A 24341-nucleotide genomic window follows, 5' to 3' on the forward strand; every position below is an offset into this window, starting at 1 on the left:
GGAGGGAAGAGTTGGTGCCTGTGGTTTCTCTGGTCTCCAAGGAAACCTCCTTCCCACCGGGTTGCCAGGCCTCTGTACCCTCTGGTGCTGAGGGACATTACTGGCGAACTTGACACCCCTTCTTTTAGCCCAGAGAAAGCATGTGAGGAGTCAGGGCTTGGCCTCATCCTACTAGGTTAAAGCGTCTCATATTTACTCCAATTCAAGACACTACTTTCAAAACCACATTTCATTTACTTTTTAAAATGAATATTTTAAACTACAATATCTTTAAGTCAAAATAAAACTGTCAGAGTTAATTTCTTCCTATGTCTTCATGTACATCCCAAAACGACAGATCCTTCTTCTCCCTCAAGAGGAGATGTTCATTAGTCAAACCCAAAATAGAGTCGTACGTAGAGTTGGATTATGTCACTTGCTTTTCTAGGGTCAGATGTCATAACCCCATGCTTTCTAAAGGGATTGCTATGTACTTGCTCAACGACTGACTCAGAAAAAGGCTTGTACAACCCAGCAATGTGTGCTCAGTCTCCAGGCACTATTGACAGAAGGATTAGTCTGATAAAAAAGACCAACCAGGTCTTTTGTGGATTAGCAGTTGGGGGAACTTGGAAGTCTTCCTTGTCTGACACTGTTTGGACTTCCTAGTGTCTGTCTGTAGACGGAAGACACTGGGCCCCTTCCTACTCTGAAGCCCCCTTGTGAATACAATGGGGAATCTCAGGCCTTCCCCTTTCTTGTGAGTGGGGAGCCGGAAAGCCTTTCATGTGAAGGGACTGGGCTTCTTTCTTGTATGCTTTGTCATGCCAATGAAGTTACTGAAGTGAGGGTGACAGGTTAGAAGTGTATCAGGAACAATGAGGGGAATGGTGCCTCCTCCCGTCTGATTCCTTTAAAGATTTGATTTTTCTATGCCAAATGGAGAACTTTCACTGTCCTGTCTCTTAGTTTGGCAGGATAAGGGAAAGGTTAAAGAGATTACTGCTTTCATGGAAGACTTTTTTTGTCCAGAGAGGAGAATCAGACTTCCCTTTCATCCCCTACTCTTCGAGTCACACCCCTTGAACCAGTGGTACGAGTAGTCAACATGCAGACCTGGGCAAAAGGCTGATTCCATAAGGATATGAAGACCCTGAGCCCAGAGTCACTGCAATTTGCTCAAAACCTTCTGAGCCTTGCATCACCCACCGTTCTCTGTCACCTTCCAACTTTCTATGCTCTGTGGAATCCCATTCCTCTCCAAGGGCCTGCTGTAATAGCCCCTCTTCTAGGAAGTCTTTGTTTATCTCAATCCACTCTTTGCCTGAAAATGTTATAACTCCTTCTGGGCTTTTCTCCTCTCTCAATATCACCTTTCTTCATCTTATCACATTGCATTACAATTATTTGCTTGAACTGTTTTCATTTTCTGGAAGATTGGAAACTCTTTGTGTTATGCACCTCTCTGTGCCCAGTACCTAACTTGTATCTGCAACATAGCAGGTGCTCAATAAGTATTTGTTGAATAAATGAATGAATAGATGGATGAATGCATTATAGGAGCAACAATTGCAGATAAAATCCAGGAATTACTGTTGTCACCTGTCTTTAGAGAAGAGCAACCTCTCACCTAGGCTCAGAAAATGAATTATGACTGGCAAAAGGCTGCAATCTTCTAACTATACTTCACAAGTGATTGAACTAGGAGGGAGCATATATCCATTTCTCACTCGTGAAACATAAAGGAAGCCTCTGGAAGGCTTCTAGAAAGGTATTTGCTTTCCTAATAAAAAAGGACAGAAACATCTTATGTTCCCCTTTCTCCTTCTTGTCTTCAGCATCTTTTTGTTTCTAGTGCCTAATTTACTATTAGCACATAGGCTCAGTAAATATTTGTTAAATGAGTGAGTTAATGAATACTAGAGCAATAAGCACTACCTTGCTCAGTCACTACCTTAAATGTGGATGTGGTGGCTGGTGCTGCAGGAGTCATCTTGTGACCATGAAGGAAAGGCCAAGCATCCTAGATATTTCTTGGGCTACTGAACCAACAACATCTAGCTTCTGTTCTTCTAGACTTTTTGCTATGTGAGAAAAGCAGACCCCTATTGATTTAAATCACCATTAGGGTGTTTTGTTACTTACACCCAAAACATCCTAAGTAATACAAGGATTATATTCTTTTCATTGTTGCCTCCTTACCACTTACTGTGATCATCCACCCCTCTCCTATGGGTGCATCTCCACAGTACTGAGAGACTTCACAGTTCCATGGCGGAGACACCCTTAGATTTTCTAAGCCTATAAATTTCTACATTAAGTCTTTTAGTGTGACTTATTTGTTCACAAATCTATCTGAAGACTGAAAATAAAATGATTTTAATGTATCGTGTTTCCTGCTGTATTGGAGGTTCTGATAAGTATGCTGGAGCACCAAAAAAAAAAAAAAAAAGAAGATAGCAGGCTACTAACACTGAATAATCATGAATGCATTGCACTTTCCATTTTTCGGCAGTGGGGAAACCCCAGCCCCTTGACCTCCTGCCACTTCTCGTTTCCTTTTGACTGTGGAGGCTAAGCTCTCTTGCTCTTACTTGGTCTCGGTCCCTGGCAAGTTTTAGAAATAATATCACTGGAGAAATGACAAAGAAGTAAAATAAAGTCTTTATCGTTCTATTTCCTCATGAATGAGCTTTATAAATTTAAAACAACAACAACAACAACAACAAAACATTCTTATTCAGGTTGACAATATAAGAACAGATCAAAGTGTTTTGTGAACAGCTTATTTACTCTAGGGGAAATCCATTCACTGACTTGCCTACAACTTTCTCTCTCTTTCTTCCCCACAACAGCTCTTCCTCTTTAATCCCACCCCCAAACAAGACTGTAGATTGGACTCTCTAACAGTGCGACAGAGGAGATTAGTAAACTGATGGATGAGGTATCCGCTCGACTTTTATTTTTGTCCATTGTGGCCTACTGAGACGAATACATTCTACTCAGTAGATGTCTTGTTTTCCTGCACTTTTAAATAAGATATTTGTGATAAATGTGATTACATATCAAAACTACATTCATTAGAGTAAACTAAGATGCTATATCTCAATTTTTTTTATTAGCATAGATGGCTTCTCTCACATTACTCCTTCATATTTCTTGAAGCTAGATCATTCAACAGGTCTACAAGAAGTTAAAGTGAAGCAACTATGATTAGAAATAACACTTTGAGTACCACATGTCTTCTCGACATGAAATTAAGTTGACTTATGTGATAAAATGTTTACCTTTCATCCAGAAAGAAAGAGTTTATGGTCACTATGCAAGATTCATCATATAAAGATGAAGGACGGTTGAGAAAATCCTGAAGCAGGTATTATATGTTAACATTTATCGTATAACAATGTGTATATTTTTATAGTTTGCATGAATGAATCATTGGCTACTAATGAATCATTGGCTTCTGTGTGGTTGTTACCAGAAACCAGATATTAATTACATGATCATTGCCTCACCAAAAAAAAAAAAAAAATTAAATCTTCTCAAGTCTGATAATAGTGGCAGAGTTGTCTCTCAAAAACCTTCTGGAATATACTTTTTAAAAATCTAGTTAACCATCAAGAAGGGTTCTGAAATGATAGGTAAAAGAGGGGAAAAAATCTCAAGTGTATGTCCCTAAACTTTTCAGAATGAGGAAGGAAAGGAGAGAACAAGAGAACAAGGGAGGAAGCCAGAGATCCTGGATGCTTGGGTCTGCCATGCCATATGGACTCCCTGGACTAAAGCCATCTGGAGTGGAACAGATTGTTTCAGGCTGTTAAAGTTGCCAGATCACAGAATTTCTGGGATTTCTCTCTATTCCCTGGGGCAGGCTAGAAATTTAATTCTCAGCATATCCTAGTAATAGGGTGCAAAGTGTGTGTCTTTAACCAAGGAAGGTAAAGGATCTCATCTTTACCCAATCTTGACTAGAATTCTAGAAAAGTAACTCTTTGAAGAGAACAGAAATTAATGTCAGAAAGTTTGAGAAACACATTATTCCATCCATGGAAGTTGTATAAAGGACAGAGCAAATTAAAAGTTGCTGAGACTTATATGATTTGAAAAAAAACCTTGTTTTTCTCAGTATTATGCTTATTTGATTCATAGAACCTTCTAAGGTTTGAATTTGGGGAAATATTTCTAATAGAGCGATAGGCAATAGATCTCTTTTCTACAACTGCCTCTACAGGCTTCCAGAGCCACCACTCAGAGATATGCAAATGTAAAGCAAGTTCACTGGCTATTCTTGGGAAAGACCAGACTCCACCATGCTGACTGGGAAGTTGGATCTTTTTCAATAATATCAGTTGGATGTGGCTTTTAATGGGGCATATGCTTTTGAAGATTCAATTTCAGTTAGGAAAACTGCTTCCTTACTCAACATGAATTTAGGCAACCTAGATTTTAGATAGGCTATAAGAAGTCCCTTATGCTGGAAGACTGGAATAGCCAAAGCCCAACCTTGGCCCCTCTCTGAAAGCCCCAAACCTGAACCACTAACCCAAACTTTGGGAAATATGACATCAGACCATTGAATTCTCAAGTCTTTTATATGATAGAGGGCAAGGTCACAGAGGTGGAGATATCCCTAAAAGAAATAAATGTATTCAAGTAATCATAACTTTGGGAAGCAGTTTTTATGCAAGGAAAGAGAAGGTAAATCTAATTAAAGGGAGAAACTTTCCCCTTTTTTTGATCTGTAAGAGGTTGGGTCTGCATTCCAGTGAGGGAAACATGAACATGCTATGTAGGGGAAGAGGAGGGCTGCCTCCCACTTAAGGAAGACAAGTAGGTCCTGCAACATGAATGCTCACAGAGAAAGAAGAAGACGAGATGAGTATCCCAATGGTAGATTGGGTGATGGATAATGTAAGCAATCCTGTCTGCAGGCCTCTGGGATTTAATTGACTTCTCATAGTCCCAAGCCCTAAAAGTTACTGCCTGGTCTCAACGTCTACTGTGGAAATTGCAGGAAGGGTATGTGCGCACACTCAGGCTGAAGCAGGACAGAGAGATAGAACAGGAAATTGACCACGCAGTGGGGTAAGAGCAAGAGCCGTGGTCCGGGGCCAGACAACTGGAATAGGCAACAAATGACCAGAGAGATATGCAGAATACTGGTTTAAAAAAAAAAAAAATGAGGCCCCAGATGATTGTGAGAGAAGCTTTAGAGTGATGAGTCTGTAATATTTGGGACACATGTTCAATACCAGACATCGTTCATATAGTTTTCTGACAAATAAGGAATCAGCAGTGGTTCTAACGAAAATACCATCTTGATAGAAATGTCCATTATGATTTCTCATGGCCGAGGATGACAATCTAAATGGTGGTAGGTATTTTTGAGTGTGCTGGGGAATTCCAAAGGAGAGATTAAAGGCAAGAAAAAATATGAACGTGTAAAGGAAAGTCATTTACTTGGACGTAACTGCCTCTGTTATTTCAGTGTTGATAAGGTATCATGACGTTGTTTTGCAGAATCACTTTAAAGTCAGTGGTATATTACACACTTTGTGATCAATCCTCTTAACGTCGGTTGTCAGTCCTCTATGCCTTCTCCTTAAAGGGTGTTAAATAGCAAACATTTTTTAAAACTAAAATGAAGAACATTCTCCAATAGTTCCAGAGATTGATTGGCTATTTTTTTACTAAAGACTGTGTTCTAGAACTTAAGGACCCAAACATAAACCTACTATGGATTCTCTACTTTTAAATTTAACAGTATAATATAATTGTCCTGTGTAAAGAATAGTAGTGAAATAGCTGACCAGATTGAACTGGATATTCTGACTCATTAAAGGAAAAAAAGCAAGTAACTCTGTACATGCAATTTAAAATTAGTTGGAGCCAAGACAAAATCAAACTACTTTCACAGTGCGTTAACATTTAGGACACAGTGAATATTAACTCAGAATTCACTACCCATGAGGGAGTTCTGTGGACCAATTTGCTTAAATTCAGAGGCTAAAATACCTTTTTTAAAAAATGTCAAACGTGTGTAGGATACAAAGGAAAAGAACAAGGTAAATGCAATTAGCAAAAATAGAAAATTAGAGAAAGTGAAATTTTGGCATTTGTATTTTGACCTCACGTAGAGATAAGTAGGGCTGTGAGTCAACTGAGCATAAGGACTTTGCGTCCAAGTCTTGCCTTACACGATTGTGCTCTGGAAGCTTCCATGGGAGGCATATGTGCGATCGGCTTGATTATATTGGCTGCCTCAGGCTTGCCAGCAAGGGACGTTCATGAATAGTGATGGTGTCCCATATTTCAAAAGCTTACATGGGGAATTATGTTCGAAGGCCACTAACCACACAGTTTTTAACCCAGAATAAGTTATTTACTTCTTAAGTAGTAATAAGTAACATTTAAAGAGACTTATGATCAACTATGTTGATTCTGTGGTATGCCTGTGAGACTCTCTGTGGGTTTTCTATTTTTTCTGACTTGAAAAAAAATTTTGTGTTTTTGTATCTTAATTATTTCAAGGTGTTCCTTAAACAACAAAACAGGTCACTCTGAGGAAAGATCACAGTAAAGAACTAGATTTTATCCACTGAAGTCTATCAATGTCATTTATAAATTGAATGAAAAAGCTATAAAAGCAACCCAAATTAAAGTCTATGGGAAAGGGCATTAGTCAGTATGTGTCAAAAGACTTTAAAATGTATATTTTACTCTAGGAGCCTCTCATAAGTAAACAATGATGGATCTCGCAGACGTAGTAAGGAGGTTCATTGTAGCACTGTTAATAACTATAAACATCAAGAGCAACCAAAAGTTCTAGCAGTAATGGATTGAGAAAATAAATTATGGTACAGTCAGATGATAAAATAATCTACCAGTCACTAAAAATAATGTTAGAGAAATGTCTTTATTGACAATGGAGAACTGTTCACCATATGTTCTTAAGAGAAAATTCAAGTTACACACAGAACACCTAGTGCAAAACTACTTTTATTTATAAATGTGTGGATTGAAAAGTGGAATTATACACACAAAGGTGTGAAAGTGGTTAACATTGGAAGGGTGGAAGAATGGATATTTTTATTTCTCTTTGTTTTTTTTCTGACTTTTCCATAATAAGTATACATGGCTTTGACAATAATGAGGGGCAAACATTTTTAGTGGCAAAATAATAAGCACTTTATGAAGCAATTTTTTTAATTTGAATAATTCATTTGCAGTTAATATTTTTAAAATTTAACTATACTGGCATTTTTTTTTTTTTAATTTTCCACAATGACTGATGGACCTGTTGGCATTTGGAAGGAGGGATCAATATGCTGGACACTCCACACAAGGAAGAATTGTCCCACCAACTGATGTCTCTTGATGGGTATCTCTCCACATGGAGGGGGGATACATAATTAAACACAAAACTGTGGTATTGTGCATAGATTCCTTTCCATTCACAATTTTCATTAGTGTTATTACATATAAAATTTATCTGGAAATGAAGGAATCAATGACTTACCATGCAAATTCTTTTGGAGGCTGCTGTGTAAAAGATCTGAACTGAAAAAAAAACTAAAAAAATCTAAATGTGGGAACAGAGAGTTTATTCAAAAACATCTTTAACTCCACTTCTTCCGAGCACTGTGCTGGGTGTGAAAAGCTGAATAAAATACGGTCCTCGCTATTAAAAAGCACATGGTAACTCTATGTAAGAGACCAAAAATATCAGGTAGAAAGAAGCAATGCCATAAATGAGAGTGTTTGTGTGTGTGTGTGTGCATACGTGCTTGTGCAAGAAAGAAAAGGAAGGAGAGAGACAGAGAGAGAGACAGAGAGAGACAGAGAGAGAGAGACGGAGAGAAACAGAGAGAGAGAGAGAGAGAGAGAGAGAGAGAGAGAGAGGACATAGAGATCAAAGAAGCAGTTTGGAAAAAACAAACTTACACCAGTAAGAATAACTGCTGAGAAAATTTGGTCCCCAAGCTGGCTTCTGAGACCCCAGGGGAAGCACTATCTTTTCATATTCTGAGCAAACCAAGGAAGCTTACAGTTACCAAATGTCAAGTGCAGCCTTGAACTAACTCCTAGTCATCCTGTGGTGACTCCAAAGTAGTGCCAAAGGAACCCCATGTTCCCAAGACCATCTCAAAACCTCTCCCAAATCCCCAAATTAATTCAGTGCCCACAGAATTTCTGATCTTTGAAGTCTTTATTAAAGAACTGATATGTGGAGGTACCCACTGAATAATGGTCCTACTTATCCATCTGTCTATCCATTTATCCATTCAATCAATGAACATATACTAAGCACCTTGGTGCCAACACTGGGAATGCAAATAAGAGGAAGACCCAATCTTTACTCTCTAGGTGGGAATGGATGGGTAAACTAGTAAGTACACAAAGGATTGCAAGCACCATGAGAGGAGAGGAGGTAAGAATGAAGAAATAGAAAGCTGCATGGGCACAAAGGAAGGAGGAAGAGTCGATTCTATTTGGGACAGTGAGAAAAAGCTTCATGGAAGAAGTAAACCTCCAAAGATCTGTAGGCAGAAGATGAAGAGACGCTAACCTAAATGCTTTGGTTTTCCCAAGTATGGTAGTCATGACTATTGATTCCAAGTGACTGAGACCCAACCTGAGCCAGCTAAGGAGAAAATGGGAATGTATTGATTCATGCACCTAAAGAATACTTCTAGCCCCAGAGAAGGTCCAGTTGTCTTCATGCATTGACTCCACTGCTATGGCTTAGCTTTTCCAGTGAATGTCATAAGAGTAATACTTGTATTCATTTTTTTTTTCAAATTTCTGATTCTTTCTTTCCCATGCTGTTAGAGACCAAATTGTGTCTTCCCCAAAATCCATATGGTGAAGTATTAACTCTCCGTACCTTAGAATGTGACTGTATTTGGAGATTAAGACCGTTAAAGAGGTAATTAAGGTTAAATAAGATAACGAGGCAGGCCTTCATTCACTATAACTGCTGTCCACATAAGAATAGAAATAGATACCAGGGGTGCACGTGTACAAGGAAAGGCCACAGCGAGAGGCCCTCTGCAAGCCTTGGGGAGAAGTTTCAGAAGCATCTGAAACAATTTCTTCAGACACCTATATCTTGGATTTCCAGCCTCCAGAACAATGGCAAAAAATATATATATATACATTTCTGTTGTTTAAGCTGCCCCGTCTGTGGCATTTTGTTATGGCAGCCCCAGCAAACTAGTACATATGCTCATCTAAGACTTTATCTTCCTACAAACACCAAACTTAACGTGTCCAAGACTGCCTGATTGAAGGCCTAGGCAGAAAACTGCCCTGACATCTGGGTGCATTGGAAAGGGCAGCACTCTGGAGACAGGCCTGCCACCACTGCTCACTGACCCTGTTTTCTCAAGCAAATCTTTTAACTCTTGGGAGCCTCAGTTGCCTAATCTGACCAATGGGCTGAACATATTACCTTAACACACTGATCAGTGGAGCAGGAGCTGCACAAGATCGGCCAAGTGTATTAAACCACTTCTTCAAGTAATAAATTAGCTGCATCCTGCCAAAAACAATTCTAAATGATGAGTATGCATGGACCTTCTAATCCACAGAATACTTGACAGTTGCCATCAGACCAGAAGGAGTGTCTTCTTTTCCTTGCAAGCTTTCAAAGAAGGAGATAATTTCACCCCCATTAACCACTGATGAAAGAAATCAGGCCCTGTAGGCAGGTCACTTAGAGACAACGATATACTTGCTGGCAGACTTATCACTCTCCAGCTCATGCGCGCGCGCGCACACACACACACACACACACACAAATGCCTAGTGAATTTGCTATGTATTTATGTTGTTGTGACTGTTCCGGTGTGCATGCCTGGAACATCACCTTTCTCTATGGCTTCAATCAGTGTATGAGGGTTTGAATATGAGAGAGAATCAGCTCAGTTTTTGCTTAACTCCCTGAGTGTGGCTCTATGAATTTCTTAGTTAAGGCCTTTAAAATTTATGTATTAATATTTTTCAATTTTTTGTGTACGCATATCTTTAATTTGCCATACCCGGGACAAGAATGACAAACAACACTGTGAGCTAATGAAATTGTGAGGTGTTTTCTGTTGGAACTGGAACTTTAGCTAGGCCGAGGGGTCTAGACCGCAAGACAATCTAGGAGGTGAAAGACATTCTCCACCGCTGTGAGAAAAGGCCTGTTGGTGGCACAGAAAGGCAGCAGCTTGGCTGAAGCAGAGGATTATTTCTGAGAAATGGTTGGAGGAAGTAAAATAAGGTGACAAGGGTAAGAGGATAATAGACAGCTTTGCAGGTCAGAGGAGATGGCTTTACCCTGCAACAGGGACCCCAACAACAAACACCCTGTAAGTGCCTAAGCCTCTACAGTTTTCAAAGTGCCCGCTCCTGCATTATCTCACACATATTATCACAACAATGGACAAATGGGAGAGGAGGGACTTAGGGGAGTGGGGCTTTGTATTCGAAGCTCCTTCCTTCCTATCTTCGCCTCCCCTGTAAAGAAAGGAGTTTTGTAGGGAGAGAGCCATTTACGTTTGGTCACTACAGAAGCATTCTAACTTCAAGAATAAAAGATCAGTAAATAACACATGATCTGATTGTCTCGTTGAATCAGTTTCATTTTTTTTCATTCACTACAGTACTATGAGGCATCAGCACTGCACAGATGAGAAAACCAAGATTCTGAGAGTTAAATAAGGTGTTCAGACTCTAATAGTCTGAGCAAGAATCGCAATGATGAGGAGAGTGGAGGCAAGCAAAGAGTGACTCGTAAGTATTTAGAGTTAAGGGGCAGAAGCCAGTGGAGAAGAAAAGACTGAAAAAGCCAAGTGGCAAAGGAGTTAATTGAGGAAAAAGGGAGCCCTGGAAGGTAGGGTGGAGGAGGCGGTGTGGCTGAGGGCAGTGATTGGTTAGCCTTGATGAGGTGAATGGACAGCTCTTTGCCTGAGACTGTGAGCAAAACTGAGTGATAATTAGAAGGAAAGAATACCCCTAAGGGGAGGGTAGATGTGGGAACTTCCTCTGGTTGGCCTCAATCTCATTAGCAAAAGAGGAGGTGAAGTAGTGTGCTGGGATCTAAGGGCCTGGGGGCTTCAGCAGAAAAGAGAAGTCTGGAATACCTTCTGTGAGGCGTCATCAAAAGAGGACAAAGAGATGCTTTGCACATGGAGATAAACAGCAGGAATTCATACTCCCACCAGGCCAGGATGGGTGTAGTGAACAGTGGTTCTGTTTTTCCAGACTTTTGGAAAAGTAAAAGAAATGTGTGAGTGTGTGAGTGACACCGAGAGGCGATTCCGGTTCCCCATAGGAGCTGATCCTGCATTTACACTCTAAACTGACATAGACGAGAATTTAGGGACACATCTGATCTCCTTGTTTAAGTGCTGTAACCTCTAGGCAAGAATGATTTTTAAAAGTCTGCATTTCCTTACCCCAAACAAACAATACTACAGGTTGCTTTCCCACAATTCACCCAGCTCTATGTTAGTTAACCCTGTCTCAGTCATGCGCACTGTCACCAACTTAGAATTCAAAAGAAATTAGAGCAGATCCAAGAAAATTCAACTTGTGGAAAATACGAGTTTTAATGAAAATTCGCAGTCTTGCCCAGGGATCATCTTCAGTCTGATATTTGCTATTACATTAATGAATAGAAACTTTACATTGGAATGGCTAAAGTCATTCTGTGAGAAGTTAAAGGATTTGTATGCTCACCAATAGGTTGTGAGAGTGCGTGCTTGTGCCAGCAGCGCACATAGGAACCGAGACGCTGTGATGCAGCAGCATGTCTGTGATGAAACCTGCCCTCTGTGATACCTCACTAAAGCTGTCCTATGCACGTATGCTATATGCAGATAATTTTGAGTGAAAAATAAAAGCTCCATTTAAACAAAACAATGTTTATGCTCAAGAAAAATAAAAGAGAAATTATTAACCAAAAAGTGTACATTATTAACACAAGGCAATAGGATGCATTAGCTCAAGAAAAAGTTTAAGTATCACAAGTAGTTCAATTGCCATGCAGATTTCAATTTAAAATGAACATTTGATATATATACAATGGAATATTTACTCAGCTATAAGAGATGAAATACTGCCATTTGCAACAACGTAGTTGGACCTTGAGATAACCATGCTAAGTGAAATAAGCCAGACAGAAAAAGTTGAAAACCACATGATATCACATATATGTGGGATATAAACCTAAAAACAACAAACAAACATGATGAACAAACAGAGACTCATAGACATGAACCATAGACTAGAGGGTAAGGGGGAGAGGGGAGGTAGATGGGATTAAAAAGGGTTGGATATGTGGTGACGGAAAGAAATCTAACTATGGGCAGTGAAGATACAATGCAAAATATTTATGACTCGCTATTGAAAAAATAAAAAATAGATTTAAGAAATAAAAAGAAAAGAAAATGGACATTCAGAGATTTCCTGATCCACTAATTTAATTAAAATTTTAAAACACAGCAAAAATTATCAAGGAAAGAATTGAATGACATCAAAAATTATATTAGAGTAAAATTTGGCTCTTTAAAGCTATCAGTATATAATTATTAATTTTTGACATTTAGAGTTTAAAATTTGACATTTCTTTATTGCATTTTTGTAATTTTATATCTGGGCAATTTATGGTATGAACACAATACATTATAATGCCAAAATAGTACACTCAGGTTGGAAGTTAAATACTCTAACCTGCTCGCTCACTCATTTTCTCTACCAGAGTGTTTAAGTGTTCACTGAGTTCCTAAAGAAAATAAGGAATAACTTTAATAGTAATTTATATTCTTAGATTTTAAGGTACTTCCAATAAATAAACATCAAATTTTGACAGGTGAAAATTCTAGTTAAGTGATGTGTATTAATGAAAATGTATAAATGCAATGATGAATCTGTGTTCCTGACTTTCACATCTCTACTTAACACAGTAAACTTTTGTTAAGCGGTATGGTTTGAAGGTTAAATTCAAATTGTCGCTAGTTTGATTTTGTAATTCCACTTCTGAGAATGTAGTCTAAGAAAATAATTCTAAAAACAGAAAAAGTTTCATGCTCAAAGATATTTACGCGGTATTGTTTATAACTGAAAAATTTTAAATAACTAAAATGTCCAGTGGTAATTGGGAATGTAATTTAAAGTATATCAGCTCCATGGAATGATATGTGGCCCTTTTTGCATATAAGAGTCACATTACTGGGACATCTCATGGCCTAGCGTGAAGATCATTATGTCTGGATCATTTCTTCAAGGATATCTAAAAAAGTCAAAGAGGGTGCATCTTTTTTTTTTTCTTTTTTTTTTTTTTTGAGACAGCAAAAGGTGATATTCTGATGTCTGATGTCTGTTTCTCTTATGATTTATTCTCACCTGTTAGTTTTGAAAGTATGATCAAATAACTCTTGCATGCTTAACACAGTGCCTGGAAATTCTGCCAATATGTCTGTGTGTTATAGAGTTGACTCTTGTTAACCAGAGAAAGGGGAATATGGCAAATTTCCTATTCTCAAATTGTTTGTGCTCTCGTTAGGCTGGCGCACTAGAAAAAAAATTGTTGAAAACATCATTTAATGGTACTTTAAAATACAGTATAAATGAAGTGCATAAACGCTGAGAGGCTTTAGCATAAAGGGGCTAATCAAAGTCACGTGGTGCTAATCAAGGCCGGCTCGGGAGGTGAGGACCGGTCAGGACCCGCGCAGAGCTTGAGGCTGTAAAGTTTTAAGGGGCAAGAACAAAGTACAGTCGCTGATTCAGTCGGTGGCATATTTGCTCACTTCATAGTCCGCTTCTTACATAAGCTGTTAGTGAATGGAAAACAAACGCAAACGCATCAAGTCTGTGAACAGATGGTGCTTCTGTGTGAAGGAAAAATGAGGGTGAGAGGGACAGCAAGTTTTAAAAAGATCGCTCTCTCCCCTTTCCCCCATTGTCTGCCCAGTTTCCTCCTCGACCTCCTCCCGTTAGCCCCATCTTTCTCTTCGGCTCCTCCCACCTTTGTTAGGATGAAAGATGTTACAGGTTGGAGAGACAGAAGATGAGGCTTAATCCTAAATCTCCTTTGTGCGGTTTAGCCAACTCTTGCCTCCCAAAGTAAAATAAAGAGGCAAAGACAGCTAAAAAATGACAGTGAGGCCATGCACAAAGATCACAGGGCATATGGTGACCTTCCTTTCTCCCAGCCCAGTTGAGCCGCATTGCGGGCGGGGGCGGGGGTGGGGGGGTTGTTTTGAAATATCATTTGGACGCTATTGTTTGTCTGAGGCCCAGAAAAAATGTGATCGTCTTGCTGAGCTGGAAGGAAGAAGAATCTAAAAGGGATTTATGGAAATGCATGGAAATTTTGCCAAAATGTCAGCGTACTAATTGCCTGCTGAATTACATTTGAGGCAGCTCCATCTCTGTGTATGAGTTTGAAAGTACATGTGTACTTTTGTATTGTCCCTTCATTCTTCTTGCCTTGTTTTGGATCATGATTACAGTAACCGGGTGTGGTATGGGTTACACTGAGAGCTTTATGCTGTGGTAGCAATGACCACACAAATAAGATTTTCCACGGTAGTGCCTATTTCAAATGTTCTGTTTCTGTGTGTCTATTTAGCAGTCTCCTATTTGTCAGACCATATGTTGCCTAGGTTTTTTTATTCCAAAAATAAATTACTATTGGTCTCTTGTTTATTATGAAACAAGTACATAGTAGGCATGAGTAAATATTGTGAGAAGGAAGGAAAAATAGAAGATATGAATGAATGAATGAATGAATGAAAGTGCTACACTAGGAAGTGTCAGGAGGCTTAGACTTTAGTTCTACTTTACCACTAACTACTCATGTGGCACTTGGCCAAGAAAAGTAACCATCTGGGTCTTTGGTTTCTTTATCTAGAGAATGTCTAGATAAACCTAATTTATTTCTGAGAGCCATCCAGATCCCCAAATCTGTATTCTAATAATAGAGGGCTTCATCTGACATTGTAAAGGTCTTTTTCTTGGTTCCTGGTGTCATTACACAATTACTTAATTGTGACTAATCTGATTTACCAGTCCTCTACACAGACATTAGCAATGACTTATAAGTCGCTCTATCTATGGTAGGTGGCCAGCCCCAAACTGGAAGTCATTAAAAGAATAATCCGTATTGGGGAAAATACAAGCAGAAACTGAATCACTTAGGTCTATTGCATTTCATTAAGAAGAAAACAGATATTAGCTTTAGGGCAGAGGCAATACCAAGGTATAAAGGCAAAGGTCAAAGAAAACAGTTAAGAATTTGAATAAATGATTCAAGAATAATATACTCAGTGAATAGAAAGACATAAAAGTGAAGTATAAACAGTTTGGGGCTTGCACGGGGCTGTTCTATAATGAAGACAAGACTTCTGAACTTACAGCCAAAGAAAGAATGCCTTCGGATTAACTGTCCTCACTCAAAATGTGGTCCAAGTTATAAGAGAAGAAGACATAGAGAGTGTTTTTGAAAATAATTTTTTTTCTAATATTTTCTTTAGCTGGAACAAGTGTTGCAATCTAATGCAGTAGTTAAGCAAAAGCTGATAGAGATGTAAGAAATTTACTCCTTCAAAGGCCAAGAGCTCTGTCACTCACACACACACACACACACACACACACACACACCCCACAGCAAACGGAAGGAGAGCTCCCTGAGGACTATGAGGAGAAGGAAATTGAAGAAATTAGCTCCATGTACACGTTTTGGGGCTACATCTCCTAGGGAGGTCCCCACAGTACTGCTATACAGAGAGCAGAACAGCTATATTGAGCAAGCAGTATGTGCTATTTACTACATTAACAACATAATTAAAGTTTCCTTTACTTTTTAATAACATTCTCATTTTTTAAATTCTCTTCTTATTTAATGCTTTTCACTGATCAGTTGGTAAATTTATATGAGGAATTTTTTTCTTAGAATTAATAATTTTTTTAAAGGAAGACAATGAGAAAAAAGAGAAAAAAAGAAAGAAGGGAAGAGGAAAGATGGTGGGGAGGGAGGGAGGGTGGGAAGATAATTGGCTGCAACCCTTCTACGCTCCTGTGTAAAAAATCTTTGCAATTTCTAAGTCTAGCCTCAGAGTATGATTTCTTGCTAAAATCCGAAGCTATGGTCCTGGCCAGAAGAGTACACTTCCAGTCAGGAGGACATAATTCTGAAACTATCTTTAGTATCCGTTGAAGTTCTCAGGGAAGCATCCAGAGGTTTAAAAAGCAAAGCAACTGAGTTTTTGTATGGCACCACTGAAGCGAAAAAAATAAGTTGTCATTCTGCTACTCTCCACTCGCCACTCCCTTCTTGCTTTTAAAAACTCGATAAAATGAAATAAAATGTTTTCTAAAAAACATGTTTTCCACTTCAGACTTTGTACAATTTTACTAGTTCTGTCATTGATCTAAGTATCTATTCCATTAATACTACTACTACTAATAATAGCTATCATGTATTGAGCACTCAAAATGTGGTCTATGTGCCAGATAGTGTCCTAAGCATTTTACATATGTTAACTGATTTAATCCTCACAGCAATTGTATCAGGAAGTTACCAAATATTAGTTCCATTTTGCAGATGAAAAAATTGAGGTAAATGAGGTGAAGTGACTAGTCCAGGTCACATGACCAGAACCAACCACAGGCATTTTGGCTGCAGTGTCTGTAATCCTGACACTGCTTGATGTTGAAAGCTTTTTGCTGGATTTCAACCTCCCTATTTTCGCTTATCTTCTTTCTTGTTAAACCACACATAATACTCCAGCTTTTATTTCTTCAGTAAAAACTGGAATCAGTATCGGGTAAAAAAAAATACACACGTAGAGTAGTTCAAAGAAATTCAAGTCTGAGAAAGCTCTAAAAGCATATTTGTTCATTTTAAAGGATTTTCAGCAAAAAGTTAGTGTTTTTAATCTCGACTCCCATATGTTTAAAATAAAAGGCTTTTATTAGAGCAAGTCAATGAACTAAGATGTAAATGTTAAAAAAAAGAAAAGAAAAGAAACAAAGAAAAAGAAAAAGAAAAAGAAAAAAGACTTCTGAAAATGACCCAGAGCTACTGTCTTGGAACAAAATGATAAACAGTATCACAAATATAAACAGTTTTTAAAAATGCCAAAAGAGTTTTTGGGTTTAGTTTGGATATTTTTTACATCTACCTCTAATCAACAGGGATGGCCATTATTAACATTTTGCAGCATTTCCTCCGACAAGCATTAATATTTCTAACCACAACCATACTGCTTACATCATTTAACTCTTAGATTATGAGAGGTTTTTTCTGGAGGTTTTTCTTGGTGGGGGGAGTTGAAGATTTTTGTGCCTTATAAATAGCTCCCATAGTCATGGAAGAAGGGAATCATATCAATGTGTCAAAAGAAAGTACCCACAGCACCAAAAAAGCAAAAAGTTTTATGAAGAAGTTAGTTCTGATTCAAATATAAGTATACATTTGATATCATTGAGATTTTACCATTTTTTACCTATAGAACAGACCTCTGCAGCATCAGAACAATTTGCCAGGAAAATAGCTAGGTTCTAGTTATTGAAACAAACAAAATTCCAATTAGATAAGAGTTTTAAGATTGTGAAAATGAACAAAAGAAATTAACCATTGGAGATGTCTAAGTTTTAAACTTTAACACAATTTTTGACCCTACGGTCAAAGATACAGCTTCATTTGATCATTTCCTTTCTTGAGTTTCTTGAATAGGTTTGGTACAACTCAACCACTCCCAGAATATAGTTCAATGAACTTTTTAAAAATATCCTAGTCTACAGCCATGCCACCCTGAATATGCCCGATCTCCTCTGATATCAGAAGCTAAGTAGGGTCGAGCCTGGTTAGTATTTGGATGGGAGACCACTTAGGAATGCCAGGTGCTGTAGGCATTAAAAACAAACAAACAAACAAACTAACTAACTAACTAACTAACTAACTAACAAATACATAATAAAAATAATAAAATATCTTAAGTTGGTTGTTGAATAAGAATGAGAGAGAGAGAGAGAGAGAGAGAGAGAGAGAAAGAGAGAGAAAAAGTGAGAGAGAAAGAGACTGGTAAAATCCATAAATCTCTGTGAAATTCCCAATGCATGAGGAGTTCTTAGAAAGTATTGATAATGTTTGAGGGCATCCACTTTTTCTGGTATGTCCCTCAGTATAAATGTCATATTTGTTCATTGCGACCTATGTGGTTCAGGTGAATGTGTGTGAATTATAATGGGATTATAACTTTGTGGGTGGTATGGTATAACCCAGCAGTTCTTAACCCTAGCTTCTTGGTAGAATCATTGGGCGAGTTTCTTTAAAATGCTGATGACCTGGCCCCAGCCCAGACCAATTCCTTCAGAGTCTCTGGGTATGAAACAGGGATAGTGGTGTTTTTTAACTCCCGGAACATACTACTATGTAGCCAGGTATGAGGCACAATGGCACAGAGAAACTGTACAGGCTTTGGAGCCAGCTGGTGCTGAGTTCAGAGACTGGCCATGCCTTGATTAATTTTGCAAATTTGAATCATTTTCCCAAAGAAGACATAGAGATGGCCAACAGACATATGAAAAGATGCTCAACAACACTAATCATGAGAACAATGCAAATCAAAACCACAATGAGATATCACACTACACCTGTCAGAATGGCTATTATCTAAAAGGCATCAAACAACAGGTGGTGGTGAGGATGCAGAGAAAAGGGAATCCTCATGCACTGTTAGCAGAATTGTAAATTGGTGCAGTCACTCTGGCAAGTGATATGAAGTTTCTTCGAAAAAGTAAAAATAGATCTACTATATGACCCAGTAATTCCACTTCTGTGTATTTATTCATAGAAAATGAAAGCACTAATTTGAAAAGATGTATACACTCCTATGTTCACTACAGCCTTGTTTATAATAGCCAAGATACGGGAACAACCCAAGTGTCCAATGATAGACAAATGAATAAAGAAGATGTGGTACATATATACAATGGAATATTACTCAGCAATAAAAAAGAATACAATCTTACCATTTGCAACAACATAGATGGATCTAGAGGGTATTATTACATTAAGTGAAATAAATCAGAAAAAGACAAATACTGTATAATTTCACTTGTATATGGAATCTAAAACAAACAAAAAGCAAAACAAAAACAGACTCATAGATACATAGAACAAACTGATGGTTGCCAGAGGGGAGTGTGGTGGGGGGTGGGGGATGGTGAAAAAGATGAAGGGGATTAAGAAGTACAAATGAATAAGTAAGTCACAGGGATGTAATGTACAACGTAGGGAAAATAGTCATTCCTATCATAACTTTGTATGGTGACAGATGGTTACTAGACTTATTGTGGTGATCCCATTGTAAAGAATATAAATATCAAATCACTATGTTGTATACCTGAAACTAACATAATACTGTATATCAACTATATTTTAATAAAATAAATAAATAATGCAATAAAATAAATCTTCTTTCCTTGTCTGGAAAAGGGAAATAATACTTCATAAGGCCATTGTAACTATTAGATGAAAAAAATATGTGCAAACGCTTGGTAAATAACAGATACTCATTAATGCAAGGTTCCTTCCCTATAGATCTTCAAATTTTCTTATACTCTGAAACAAATCTAATTTTGCTAAAATATGGCATGCAATTGGAATTTAAGCCAAGGAATTTTCTTTAAAATGAGATAAATAATGTGGTCTTAAGACCACAACGGCTCTCACCTCAGTGACCTTGAGAATCCCATGGGCTTTGTGAGGAGACACAAAGAACATCTGCAAGAGCGTGCTGCTGGATAAGGCAGAGGTTGTCCGTACACGCTGTGGGCCTTATAACAGCAGTGGCCTGACACAGGGGTGTGCGAAGAGGCAAGAAATAATGAGCCCTTCTCCTTAGCAGTGATCTTTTTCCATCTTCAATTCCAGGGTTAAAACAGCAAAATCTCCCAACCCACTCCACATTCTAGAAAGGACCAGGAATTCTGTTGACTTCTGCGTTTACTTTAAAGAATTTTTTATATTTCTATTATTCTATTTTAGTGGCCTATGTTAAATACGATCCTCTCTTCCTTAATACTCTTTATTTTGCCATAATACAGTATATACACTTTGGGGTTCAAGCTTGGATTTTCACCAGTTAGAAAAAGCTCATACTGTATCTTTGGGTCAAAGACAGAAAACTTTAGCACCAACAGCCATGGCAACTGCATCAAAAGGAGGCGACTGGATTCTACTTCAAATAAGTCCACATTTCTTGTTACATCTGCGGTGCATTGCTGGACTGAAATCTGTAGCTTTTCAACATAATGTATGTCTAGATCAAACAGTATTAAATAATCATTAAAATCTGCTTTGTCCTTCTTGAAGAGCTGCTCATAGCCTCACATTGTGCTAAGGGTATTAACGGAACATTGGATATTATATAAAATGTGAATTGCAACTGTCTTGTGTGGTAGACAGTTTACTAAAGTATTATCTAGAACACATGCTATCTGATTTACCAACTTATTATCCATTAAAAAAATCCCTGGGTAAATAAATGTGTAACTAAAAGAATTGTTACTCTGTATAATCAGATGAATAGATACAAACAGGGAAGATTGCTGTCATTATGTTGTATATTGTGCTAAACAGATGCACATGATTTTTGTCAAATAGTGTGCTATATCAAACTGCTTCCTTCCGTCTAGGCTTTGCTTTTTTTTTTATCAGTAAGATGTTTTATATTTTAAATCAATCGTTGTTCTCTGTGAAGGCCATTCTTCTCCTCACTTCTGCTCCTTCTCACACCCTCTGGCCTACCACCCTGCCACAAATCTTTCAGTCAAAGGGTTTGGCACAGAATAGAAATGACAAGAAATATCAGGTCTCAAATGTGTTGCTAAGCAAGGAGTCTGCCCTTATCCTAAGGGGCATATCATGCCATAGGGCACACTGGACACTCAACTCTAATTGCAGTGACCAGAAACTGAGTCCCTGGAAGTCTGCCACTGCCCTGGATATCTGCTGTGACAGTAATGGGATAAAGTGCATCAGCATTGTCTGTGTTTGGCATTCTTCAATGGATAACAGTGGAATTGCTGTACCGATACACCCATTCCTCATTTATTCTCCAATTGGCACAAATATTTCAGGTAATTGGTAGGATTTCTAAAAGCAGACATAGTCATGCAGCAGTCATGGGGAGAAATGATAACTGAGTCTTTCCTTGCATCCACCCCCTCATTCCATCCCATCCATGCAAGAAACCGTCTTAGGTACCTACAGCATCAGGCAGCATGCTAAGAATGGAGGTGAAAGCCCCCCAGAGACTTCCATATTATAATATGGAATAATAAGTTGTGCCCAGCTCCTGTCTGAGATGCTTCTGGAGCACAGAAGAAGGGCATCTGACCCACACTGAGACCCAGCTACTGTACTAATAGTAGAAATCAGCAAAGGAGGTAAGCACTAAACTAAAAGAGTTGGGAATATCAGGGTGAATTCCAAAGTTTGGGTTTGGCGAAATGGGTAAAAACTGGTGGTATTTATTCAGATAAACAATCCTTACAATAAAACCAACATATCCTTACAATAAAACCAACATTATTTGAAATGGTTTGAATAAGTCTAACACGACAAGCAAGTAAGAGGGCTGAGGGAGTATGAATTCAGTATAGGATGTGTTACGTGTGAGAAATGGGGCTCCAAGCAGAGTCAGTGTTGGGTATGTAAATGGGCCAGCAGGAAGGCAGTCAGTGCTGTGAATGGGATTTGTGAGTTATCAGTGTAGACAGGGAGAACCCTTGGACATGGTAACATGAAGGTAAACAGAAATAGAGAAGCCGGCAACGGAGAATAGCAGACTCAGTCAGAGAGGCAGGTGGAGAATCAGGGACAGTGGCTGGGGACCGAAGCCACAACTCTGGTCTCATTGTGCTCCAGCCTAGATGCCAGCAACCCTTGCAGTATGGCTGGCTGGATCTTCATTTATTTCCTCCACTTGCTTGATTTCCTCACTCTCAGCTTTGGTTTCCATTTAACTGAATGAACAGTTATTGAGGACCAACTTATGCAAAGCACTATGCTATAGGGAATATAAACAGTGGGAAGGGGAGGGGGGATGTGATTAGGTCCCCAGACTCAAGGGGAAAGAGAGAAAGACCTAGTGTTATTGTAAGCATACCGTGGGTCACTCTGGCACCACAGCAGATATTTGCTTAAGTTTTCTTATTTAAAAGTTCTCACAACAACCAGTGTAGAAACTGTGAATAATCACATGGGCCAAAAGCAGACAAAACCTGGCTTTCAACCCTAGCAGCATCAGTTAACAATTGTGAAACTTTGCTCTAAGTTCTATTGCAAAATGGGATAATAATAGATGCCTCTGGGGTTGTCATGAGTGCTATAGACTGAATGATTGTGTCCCCACAAAATTCACATGTTAAAACCTACCCCCAAGGTGATGTTCTTTGGAGGGGGGGCCTTTGGGAGGTGATTAAGTCACGAGGGTGGAGCCTTCATGAATAGGAGTAGTGCCCTCATAAAAGGGACTCCAAAGAGCGCCTTTGCCCTGAGGACAAAGCTGAGAAGATGGCGGTCTGTCTAAGGACCGGGAAGAAGGCTGTCACCAGACCTAAAATCTGCTAGTGCTTTGATCTTGGACTTCTCAGACTCCAGAACTATGAGAGGTAAATTTCTGCTGTTTATAAGCCACCCAATCTATGGTATTCTGATATAGCAGCCCAAAGAGACTAAGACACTGAGATAATATGTGTACAGTTCTCATGCATAGCAACCATTATGGGAGCTGTTATTCTCGTTAACCCTACTGCTTGTGAGGGGCAGACCTAGTTTCAGTCGCAGGTTTACAGACTGAATACTTGTCCACTACACCATATTACAAGCTATGAGGATGAGGACCGTGTCTACCAAAAACCGCAAGACAAGGCAGAACACAGGGCAGGGAGGTCAGAAAAACGAGTTCCGGCCGGGCCATCGCTTCTGCACTCACTCTTTGTAGGAGTCATCGGCCCCCTGCCTCCTCATGCTTCACCTGGTTATTTTACCGCTCAGCTGACACTGTGCATGAAAGCCTTCGGTAGACTGTAAATGTCATGCACAGGTTACAATTTGAGAGAAATGGGAAAGATCAGGCAAGTTAAGCTTTGTGAGGGACTTTTGGATATTCGAGGTCAGTTTTCCCTGCAGGTACACTCTTGGGCGGGGTCCCACGGAAACACTTATCAGCCCCCACCTTACACAGAAGTAATCTCGTAGCAAACCTAAGTCGGACTCCACCGGAAGAGGAGGCAGGGACTCCAGAGGTGGGGCGAGGATGCCAGGACAAGAGGTGTGAGAGGGGCAGAGACAACCATCCACAACCACAGCGCTCATTTCCCCGTGGGTCTCCCTGAAAAAGCCCAGACCCCACAGCCCCACGAATCCCCTTCTGGGCCACCTGGGGTGTTGGTGCCATCTGTGGCTGCATCGAATTGACTGAAACCTTCATAATTAACCACAAACTAGTAAAACAGAAAGCCAGGGAAAAGACCACATCAGTGGAAGTTGCCTTTGGAGGTGAACTCAGATCTCTCAGAGAGGCATTTAGTTCTGTGGATTTCAACAAATCTTAGTGCACAACATTATCAATAGCAAATAGTGAGAAGTAAACCGAAAATCAGACCCTCTAACTCTGAAACCAACAGAAACCAACTGACACAAAGAGAATAGACATAGCAGATATTTGCAAGCACATACCGCACAACATACACCATTGGCTCAAAGGCACATCCTATAACCACAAGGTGCAGAGATCCATCGTCTGAAGGATTCCCCAGATTCTGTGGTGATTTGCTGAGATTTGGTGAATTGTGTTTTTACAGAGGCACCACAGACAAGGAAAAGAGTGTTAGGATGTGGCCCCTGCTCTCACGAAGCGAACATCCTTGTTAGGGGCTCATGTGAACTCCAGCAAGGAGGCAGGCTGTCATGAGTGCTAAGTTGTTGAGCGTTTGGCAGATATCAATGACGGTTGGAAATATCAGAGGAGGCTCCAGAGAAGAGCCAGAACTCAAACCACAGCTTGGAAGAGACTTTGCTGCACTTGATGGGAATAAGTGCCTGGCACATAGTAGGTGTTCAATCAGTATCTGTTACTTTCGTTCAACATTATTAAACAAGGACATGCGAGATAGATGTCCAGTAATGTCATAATGCAGAATCCCATTCCCCCCACTTCCCGATCTTCCTTTTCCTATACCTGATCAACATCTCCAATGAAAGGTGTTCAAGGTCATACCATTTCCACTCCCCAATGAAGGAGAGGCAAAGATATGGAGAAGGAGCGGAAAGGCCCTTCCAGCACAGAGAG

The 24341-nt window shown here is 39.2% G+C and overlaps 1 pseudogene; it reads left to right on the plus strand.

The window, feature by feature from the left end:
* Positions 1-17773: 17773 nt before the first annotated feature.
* LOC118614828 lies at positions 17774-17892 on the plus strand (annotated as a pseudogene).
* The last annotated feature ends 6449 nt before the right edge of the window (positions 17893-24341 follow it).

This window comes from Rousettus aegyptiacus, unplaced genomic scaffold (genome assembly GCF_014176215.1).
Source record: "Rousettus aegyptiacus isolate mRouAeg1 unplaced genomic scaffold, mRouAeg1.p scaffold_m13_p_2, whole genome shotgun sequence".
NCBI classification, from domain to species: domain Eukaryota; kingdom Metazoa; phylum Chordata; class Mammalia; order Chiroptera; family Pteropodidae; genus Rousettus; species Rousettus aegyptiacus.